This window comes from Girardinichthys multiradiatus, chromosome 13 (assembly GCF_021462225.1).
Source record: "Girardinichthys multiradiatus isolate DD_20200921_A chromosome 13, DD_fGirMul_XY1, whole genome shotgun sequence".
In the NCBI taxonomy this organism is placed as follows: Eukaryota; Metazoa; Chordata; class Actinopteri; order Cyprinodontiformes; family Goodeidae; genus Girardinichthys; species Girardinichthys multiradiatus.
The window spans coordinates 30,106,417-30,116,892 of NC_061806.1; positions in this window are offsets into that span (position 1 = coordinate 30,106,417).

Consider the following 10,476-nt stretch of genomic DNA (forward strand, 5'->3'; position numbering starts at 1 on the left):
CCCGTCCCCCCCTTTGTCTTGTGTCATGATGTATGTTGGATGGGTTGTACTGGAATTCTAATTTCCCCTCGGGGATCAATAAAGTATCTTTGAATTGAATTGAATTGAATTGAATTGAAACAACCTGTCGTCACCACACCACCACCAAATGTCTCCTCTAGAGACTGGTTTAAAATACTTATTTACTTTTACAATTGCAGTACACCATACTGCAGTTAGATTTCCCAATTTATTGCCTCTCTCTGTCATATTTATACATGTGTAGTTTCCAGTGGTGACCCGCTTATGGAATACTGGTTTATCCTTATCTGCTGTAATGACAGGAAAAACAAAATCCCAGTGCTGACACATTTCATTAAAATTAGTTTGATTCATTACTTTCATCATGCAGGGTTGTGGTATCACAGCTGGAATTATTTATAATAAAAGCCTTGAATCCAAACACACAACACAATCTCTTTTAGTCATGTTAGCAGCTTGCTCTACCATCAATAACCAGTTATTATTTGTTCCTGATACTCCAGTAATAACCTGGAACCAGTCATGTGTGGTTAAGTTTCCTAACATAATTTTTACTCTCTTTGCTGTAGACTTAGGGTAGAGAGTTTTTACTTCACAAACAAAAAGGTCAAAGTTCAGGTCTGACCCTGAAACCCAAACCCACAGGAGAAAACCCCAACATTTTCCTCCTGATGTAACGTAGTCGGAAGGAAATAGAGAGTTATGCGTGAGGTTAATTGTTACCTGGATTGCATTATCAGCTTTATGGAGCTTAAACAACTTCTTTTGATGACTAGCATAAGCAGTTGTGCACCACTCTGGTGTCCAATTGTTTCCTTCATCAGCTACCATCGTGGACCATGAGGTGTCTCTTCTATCATTAGTTAAGTATAACTTCTATAATTCTGTTCTTTCCTTCCTCATTTGGTCAAGCTAATGAGTGGGATCAGCACCACAGCTGTGGTTTTAGATTTCACGCACACTTGAATACCATAAGTATAAAAAGTTTGTTTAGTGCACATAGTTAGGTTATCTTGCCTTCCTTGATTTAGCGCTACTTGTCTCATATGATTCATAGCAGGTGTTGTTACATCCTGTTTTATCTTGACTGGTTCCCAGAGGTACCAGGAAAATAAGAAAATCAATATGAGAAAAAATATAAATACCCAGCAACGGAAAGCATTGTTCCTCCATCTAAAAGTCATTTTGGCTGAAATTTTAACTACTCTAAGTGGTTCCAGTGTCTTAATTTTCTTCACTGACTTTCGGGTCTCTCCAGCCTCTAAATGTCTGGGTCCACCCTATTATCAGTCTGTAAATCACTTCCCCTGACGGAGCTTTCAACCGAAATGACCTTTTTACAATGTATAAGGTGAATCCAGGTTGATCTCTCAGCTATTTTTACTACTGTGGGAGTCGTTAGTAATACCTAATATGGATCCTCCTACTTAGGTGAAATACCAATGTTTCTTCTTTACACTCCTTATTAACACCCAGTCTCCTGGTTCCACTAGTTGGTTTTCCTGCTGGGAAATAGAACATTCCTCATTAGTTTGAATTTGTTTCTGTTGCTTTTCTAACATACTCCTCATATAATCAGCTAGGTTAGCTTCTTCATCTAACTCCCACTTATTTTTTAACTGTGGTAATCTGTATGGTCTTCCAAATAACGTTTTGTTGTGGAATTTTCTTATCAAAGTGGAGAGAAGTTGACTCATAACAAGAGAAAATCCGGACTTTGTCTTTATAAGTTTTATTCAAAGGCATTCAGCATTTGAAGACCCTGACACTGAGGTTAGTCAGTGAAACAGAGCCCCGATCAACATTTACACACAGTATTTATACCAAACATGACAGTGTTATCTCAACTTCAAAGAGTCTGTGTTTTATGACCCTAGACCCTCCTTGGGTTCAGAGGTGACAAGGTTACCTAGGAACAACCATCTACTCTCCCTGAGGCATCACCCTAACAAATGGCCTTAACCATTAAACTTCTGATAATGGCTTTTACAGCTTCCTCCTCTAACACAGATGTTCTGAGAAGTGAGGTAACCTAAAGGTCATACACTTTGGAACACTTAATAAAATAATTTCCATCACACTCCTTTCTTCTGATTACAAGATAATCACAACTAAAGGAAAATTCTTCAAAACCATCACCCCTCTCAGCTAATAGATAATACAAAGCCATTCTAGTTTGCAAACTCATCGTTCTAATAGCTTAGGCTGATTGAAGTATAAGTAGTGACTGTAGGTAGTAAATGAGCTAGATAACATACTCCAGACCAATTAGCAGGCAGATACAGATATGATCTATTTCCACACATCCAACCCATGTTCTGAGGACACGAGTACCCATCTCATAAAGGAAAAGTAACAAAAACCCTGGTTAATTTACCTGCCTGGCCATACAATTGACTTCCATCCGGTAAGGCTGTAAGATTAAGAGTTAACACAAAGGGATCTGGAGCCAAAGATTCTGAAATAGTATAAGGATCAGTTCTGATAGGACATGACTCAAATTTATGTCTGTTGATTAAACAGATAAAACAGATATAATAGCTTCGCAACCTACTGTCTTCTCAAGGAAATAAGATCTACTTTCCTCCTGTGCGATACAAATATCTGGATCTTTAATCGGATTTCTAATACCCCGAATTCTAAAAAAGGTCCTGTAGATGCACACGTTAAATTAGTCTCACTAGAAAATCTACTAACATTTCTGCTTTCCCTTACAGTATAATTCCTCACCCAAGGAAAAATGACCTCCACCAACCGGTTCTGTTGCCTATCTGGAAAGAAAGTAGTATCAATAAGAACAGGTACTAAAAATGGTTGATCATTAATAACACGTGGAATCAAACAACAAACATAGCAACTATCATTTCTTATCTTCCTAACGGTTTGATGCATCAGTTGCCACCAAACATTATCAGTATGATCATAGTAGTCAGAAAAGTGATTAATCTCTCTTCGAATCCGTTGATGAGTATTTATTATTAGTCAGATTAACCACACATTGTCTTTGCTGTACCTTTCCTCAAATGAACACAAGAGTAATAAAAATACTTGCAATACCAATCATTAGCATCAGAACAGACCATCTTCCATATAGCTGCATCGTGACCTTGAAGTGGAATGTCATTTCTTCTGGTACTGAAAGCAAACAGTTTTTTCCAAAGAAAACAAATTAAAAACACAACTTATAAAACAAAAAAAACAAAAATCCTGCTGTCTCTCCTGAGTGGCTTCAAGCTGCCCTGTTACCAGTCTGGTACAGGTGGGCGGTCGTAGGAAGCTCCTCTAGAAATATATTTAGAAACAGGAACTCTAACCAGCTGGAAGTTAGGCTTCCATAGTCCAACTAAACAACAGTGGAAATGAACACATTCAAATTTGTAATAATACCATAATGATAAATATCAAGCAATAAACATGAAAGTTAAATAAAAGCATCCGAGGTTTCCTCCTCAGAGTCAGTTTCGCTGTCAAAGTGGGAGAAAAGAATTTGGCTGACCCTTGCTGTCCAGGCAAAGGAGCCTAATAGCCACTAAATGTTAAGAAATTAAGGAGAATAAGCATCATGGCGCATGTTTGACTGTCTCTCTGTTGCAGACGTCACCAGTCCATCATCCAGAGAAAGGTTATGTGCAATGTGTAGAGGTCTTCCCTGTATGTTTCCTATGTGTCTCTCACTGTAGTGTGTGTGCAGTGAGGCAAATGACCTTATGATTTCTAACTTTCAGGCAATGCGATGGCCTTAAGTAGATTCTGAAATAACGTGGCACTGCCCAAGGGATTATTGTGCCCTTGTAAGAACAGTGTTCTTCAACCACCTCTTCAATCACTCGCCAGTGATCAGCTTACAGTTCTTTGTCTTGTGGTGGTCCGCTGTCCTCACACCTTTCAGGCCGTGGATGATCCAGTTGGAAGATGACTTGTGTCCTAGACGCCAGATGAAGTTGGGGAAGCTGGAGCTCTTCTACAGCTTTCCTGGGTGACTAGTAGGATTTGATATGGGCCATTCCAGCGCCTGGACTTCCAGTGTTTTCTCCTAAATTCTCTGACCAGAATCCAGTCCCCAGGAATAAAGGAATGGAGGGTGGAAGTGGCTGTTTCTGGTAATGCAGCCTTCACCGTCTGTGAAACTTGAGAAAACACAGTGGACAGGTTTTGACAGTAAAACAACATCCTATCTTCACACAAAGATGTGGAAGAAAATTATCTTGGCAATATCCGCATGTCCAAATTAGGAGACCTGCCACACAGCACTTCAAAAGGACTGAGATTTGCCTGTGTCCTTTGTCTCAATCTCATATAAGTGAGATCAATAGGTAGAGCCTTCACAACACTTGGCTAATTTTCAATTCAAAGTCCCATTCTCAAACCTAAGTGCTTAACTACATGAACTTCATCAAAACATCCAACAAAATCAAAAGAATTGATCTTCTGACTTCACCTGATATACTAGCAGTGACCATCAGCTAAATATTCTGAATATCAAAAATGTGACATGATGTTTGAGGAAGGTCTGATTACAGGTTAATATTTCATAGTTTCAGAATACCCACAAAGAATTTCAAAAATGGTCTAATCTGTGGAGATATAAAATTTCACAAAAGAATCAACACCATAATTTCAGAGAGGTTTTCAGAATGTGGTCTTAGGGAGCTATGCACCATTTATATAAACAAAGTACAAGTTCTCGCATTGTCACTAAGTCCTCACTGGAGGTATGAGCTACCCTTTTTTCCATGAGTGCTAAAACTTTTGGAACCCCATGTTACTTTATTCTGACATTCCCCTCTTCTGGCGCAGGGTCCAACCCATGCGACAATCCAGCAAAAAGTTTGTACAAAAATGTTCTAGTAACCAAGATCACATAACCTAGAACCAAAGAAATGAATTCTGACATAACTATGTGTCACTATGAATTTAACGAAAGCAACATAAAGAAAATCCAGATATTTTTAACTGCAATTCAGTTCCATTAACAACAAAACACAAACTTTAATTATTCAGTTCATCAATGTCTCACTTATTAGTCACATATCATCCTGATTTGTCTTGTATAAAGATGAGTATTAGATTAATGGACATCTAATGTAATTCAGATGCATAAACCCTACAAATTGAATCTAATAAATAATTCCCAACAAGTATAAAGTCATGACTCTGATTCTTTATCAAAAATATATTCCTTACTTTTGCATATCTTGAACTGTCAGTCAGCTTAATGGTACCAGGGAAACTTTCAATCTAATAAATCACCAATGATTCTGCATGCAAAACTAATTCTTCAAACTAGTTTAAACTATTTCATTAACCTTTTAATAGTAAAACACATAAATCTAAAAGTCATGCTACATCCTTAATCATTATACAAAAAAAAAACATGTTTTTAAGGCAACAATCACTACAAGCATTTTGATTCTATTGTCTCTTAAACAGTGTTAAAACTCAGGAAGGGAGGTGCTGAGCGTTACCATGACAGCAAAGGCATGAACCAACCTGGTAGGTGGGCGGAGTCAGGCAGAACTAACCTCTGATTGGCAGCCTATGGGCGGGACCCACAGTTTCTTCATTCCAACCCATCTTAGTGAACCTTGAACTACAAAACTGTTAACATGCACCTACCTCAGAAACAAGCTGCTTCTTAACTCTCCTGAAAACTAAAAGTTTAATCAATCTGGGATTTAGAAACATTATTCTAAACATGGATTATTGTTTCATGCAACATATAAACAAACATTCAGTCCAACAAAAAAAGACAAAACATCAAAGACAGAGAAATGGCCAAATTTGAAGCTTCAAGAATTCAAAGAAATTTTTAACAATCTCTTTTCAGAATATGTTTTCTCAACCATATCTTTTAATGCTATAATTGATAAATTTTGTTATGACAATCTTCAGGATCTTTTTTTAAAAATCAGTGCACATAATCCAAAGAGATCTCAAAGTATTTAGAAGCACAGCAACAGTTTTCTCTTAAATGAATCCAAATTTACTGATGCTGAAACCTTTTGCTAATTCTTTGTACTGTAACTCTATAATAATAACTACAATCCTAAAAGTTATTGTTATAATTCTCTTTTTGTTTGGCTCAATTTGATCGCAGCTGTATTGCAGAATTTCAGGTTAAATGCAAAGAAGTATTTTAATTCAATTCAATTCAAATTCAAAGATACTTTATTGATCCCCGAGGGGAAATTGGAAAAGTTGGCATTGACATTTTATGGTATACCCAAACTAAACAAAACTGCAGTGTTTGACTTAATCAGAAATTAAGATAAGAAGCTTGTCTCCAAACTGGACTTTTTCCCACATAGTGTTTCAAAAAGAACAAATCTCATTTTCTTGTGTACCTTTCTACTCCTATGTATTCTTTTAATCTTTAAACCCTAAGAAATCAAACAAGGAGACTTGAGTTTGAGCCGACCATCCTCTTACTGTTAAGAGGGCCTTTATTTCTTTTCTTTTCCTAAAATGAAGGATTTTACTTGACTTGATTCTGTTATAAAAATCCTAACCTTGGTTCCAAAACAAAACTCTTCAACCCCAATCTGTGTTCCCCAGAGTAGAAATTTTGAGTATTATTGCATTTCAAAGCCACCAAATGACTGGAACTCATCATTGGCTTAGATCTATTTTAATAGGTAATCGGTCTACCTTTAATTAAATATTATAATTTTATGGACCCAAAATCTATGGCTTACGGGCTTCAGGAGTCCAGGAACCACAAGTTGAGTACTACTGCATTGAACAATGGTGTTAACTTTCTGCAGAGATTGAAGAATTGGCTAAATATATTATTTCTGCTTGGACAATAATCAGATTTAAAATTATTAGTTCACAGCTCCTAATTTACCTCAGATCATATTTGCTTCTAACACAGTTCATAAGAAGCGTCAGACAAACATTATGTTAAAAAACAAAAAACAAAACAAAAAACCAGATCTGTTTTAAAATAAAGAAAAAGCATGCTTAAAAAACTTGTTACTGTGGTGGAAAATAACTCCACGGTTCTGAAGGCCTTTTCATGCAGAGTCTTTTAGGAAACATGAGATTAGTTTAATTTTTGTGTGGTACCACTGTCCAATCAGATTCTTTCTAAATAACCCAATTTTTCATTCTCATTTTAAAGGTTTGTTTTACCAAGGGAAATGTGTTTAACAAAACCAATTACTCTCAAACGTTTAAAAGTTTTTAGCTGGTGATATCTTAGAAAACAACAATTGTTTTAATATTCCTATGCAACACAGAACTGATCAGGTGTCCTTTCCTTCTCCAAAGGGAGAAAAAAGAACCTGCAGAACCAAACCTTTCATAGTTTTTTGTCAGGACCTGATATAAGGTACAGTGTAAATCAACACGCTGCATGAATCAGAAGAGGGAAGAAAAAAACACTAATATAACCTCTTCCTAGCAGCTGCTGTGAAAAACAATAAATTTGTACTTTCCATAAGCGTCAGTTAACACTTGCGGACAAAAACTGCACCAAACATTAAGTACTGTGTCAGAAACTGTATGAAGACCATCTGCAGTAGAACTAAGCCTGTTTTAATGAGGTCTCTACCCATTAGATTTATGGAATACAAACTCTGACAACAGAAAATGCCTGAAGGAGAAACCCATCAGGTTTTACGCATGCGCTGGGTTTTAAAAATGCTCCTTCATGAGATCTGTCCTGAGAATAACATAGAAACACTTGGTTTGTGCTGAGTTTTGGAGATGTTGTAACTTCCTCTGCTTTTAATAACTTTTAATAACTAGAATAATTGACCCTGAATATTCCACGACGAAAGAGAACTTGTTTCTCTGAAAGAATTAACTGGAAAGTATCAAATGAGTTAAGTTATCACCCTTTTAAAGATACTTTTCTAACCCTAAAATAATATTTTAACCCGCTATATCTGTCAACGTCAAGCAAGCGTCACATGAGCAGCGGTTAATAAGCGTTCTTCATTGCAGAAAATAGGAAAAGATTTATGCAAATGTGTGTTTGTACGTTACCCCCATCAGTTTCTAAATCGCTCCAGAGTCAGACTGTCATGGCACACAGTCCTCTATCAGTCCAAAAAACAACCAGGCCCTTCCCAGGTCTGTTGGTGAGACATTCAATCATTCTTCCAGCATGGATCGTTGTCCATCTCAGTGGGTCCAGACTTCTTCTGAGTTTCGTTTTGGTGGAAACTCACACTGCGATTTTCAACAAGCAGGCAGACAGGAAGGCAGATCTCTCTCTTTCAGGCCGTGCCTCTGTGTAATAGCCATGGAGAAGGGCAGGTTTCTAAAATCCAGACTCAAAAATGCAGATGTTGAACTCAAATCCCATATATGTGTGTATTTGTGTGTGAGAGAGGCAGAAGAAAAAGTTTAGTATAGGTTCAGATTTTGCACAAAGAAATATTATCAGTCAGTCAGTCAGTTGTCCACCTGCCTGCCACTTCCTTTCATAACATGCACTATACACCTTTCTAAAACAACTTTCTTTTCGCATCTCTAATGTCCCTTTTCACTTTTACCTTCTTTTCCGACTGATCGCAATATTTAAGACAAACGAAACTTCCTTCAGGAAAGGTTTAACTCTTTAACCCCTTAATTGATGCACTCTGTGCTTTTTAATCTTATGTTTTTTATTTTTCCATCAACTGTTTTACTTGAAACTATTTAAACTCTTTAACTTATTTACACTCAAACTTTCACACTGTAAAAAACCAATGTTATCTTCCAAATTAAAGCACATTTAACACAATCATCCCCACTTTTCCCTTTCATTATTTTATAAATCAGAGTCTGAAGAAGGAGACACCCCTGATGCCTCAAGGTTCCGGAACCATTTTTTTTTTACCTGTTCAGCGGCACGTCTGCCGTCTGACTTTTCTCCTTTATGAGGTGTAGAAAATTGCTAAAAACCACCCGCAAAACCCTTTGTTTTGCTTTATCCCATTGTTACCAATAAGAACCTCCCTGCCATTTCTTTGCAGGGTAACCGGGCCCTCAGCTGATGTCCTCCCTCTCACAACTCTGGAACCTAATTAATTAGTTAGGAGATGATGGTTAATGTGTAATAAAAATAATAATATACATTATATCATACAGAGCAACTTCTCACCCAGATATATTTGAAGACAAATAGTTCGGATCCAATCGGCCAGAAGCCGCAGGCGGACACCAGAACTCCCCTCCGTAAAATGGAGGTGGACTGAGGACAACGTCTCCAGGCTGGCCAGGCGTCCGTGTCCCCGTCCTGCGGTCTCCTCTGGCACGTTAGATCCTGTTCGTGACGCTAAATTTGTTGTGGAATTTTCTTATCAAAGTGGGTAGAAGTTGACTCATAACAAGAGAAAATCTGGACTTTGTCTTTATAAGTTTTATTCAAAGGCATTCAGCGTTTGAAGACCCTGTAACTGAGGTTAGTCAGTGAAGCAGAGCCCCGATCAACATTTACACACAGTATTTATACCAGAACATGACAGTGTTATCTCAACTTCAAAGAGTCTGTGTTTTATGACCCTAGACCCTTCTTGGGTTCAGAGGTGACAAAGTTATCTAGGAACCCATCTGTCCTTCCCAACACATCATCCTAACTGTGGGTTTTAACCATTAAACTTCTGATAATGGCTTTTACAGCTTCCTTCACTAACACAGATGTTCACAGGAGTGAGGTAACCTAAAGGTCATACACTGTGGAATGCTTACTGCAAGAATTTCCATCACAAAATAAATAATAAAAACATCCTTAATCATATATTAAACTGACTCTCGTCTAACATTTGATGATACGTACAATAATCTGTGTTTTTTGTTAAATATGTTTCTAAACTACAGTTTTTATGGCTTGAAAAAGGAACAAAAACTGTAAACTGGACAGTTTTATAGTTACTGATATTCTTTAGTAGCTTGGTGGTATTTTTAGTGGTTTTATTTTCTGTCATTGTATTTCTCTGATTTCTGCCTCAGATCATCTGTTTGTTGTGTAAAGTTGGAGCGCTCTGAGGATTTACACTCATGATTCAGCTCTGCTTCAGTTGGTTGGAAAACCTTGAAGTTAACCTTTAATTACTGTCAGAACAACAGTGTGAGCGTCTGTCTGTCCTCACATCCACAGAGCTGTATGTCAGCTGTGTTCTCTGCATGGAAACTATATTTAAAAATGAGTAAAAACAATTAATATAACTGAGAAACAAACTAAACATAATGAGACAAAACAACTAAAAGTAGGAAAATATGACTGAACGTAGAATTTAAAAAGAAAAGACTTGGTTGCAGGTTTAAGCAGCTCAGACGGTCAAACTGATCAGTAACAGATTTTATCACACAGTGAGTCAGAAAGTTACTTGGTGTTAAAAACACAGATGGAGCGACTGAAGATCAGCTGAAACATTACTGACTGAGAGGAGCTGAACAAGCAGGAAGATCAGAGTTACTGCTGGAAGATGAAGACTAGAAACTGATGCTGCAGTGTGAACATGT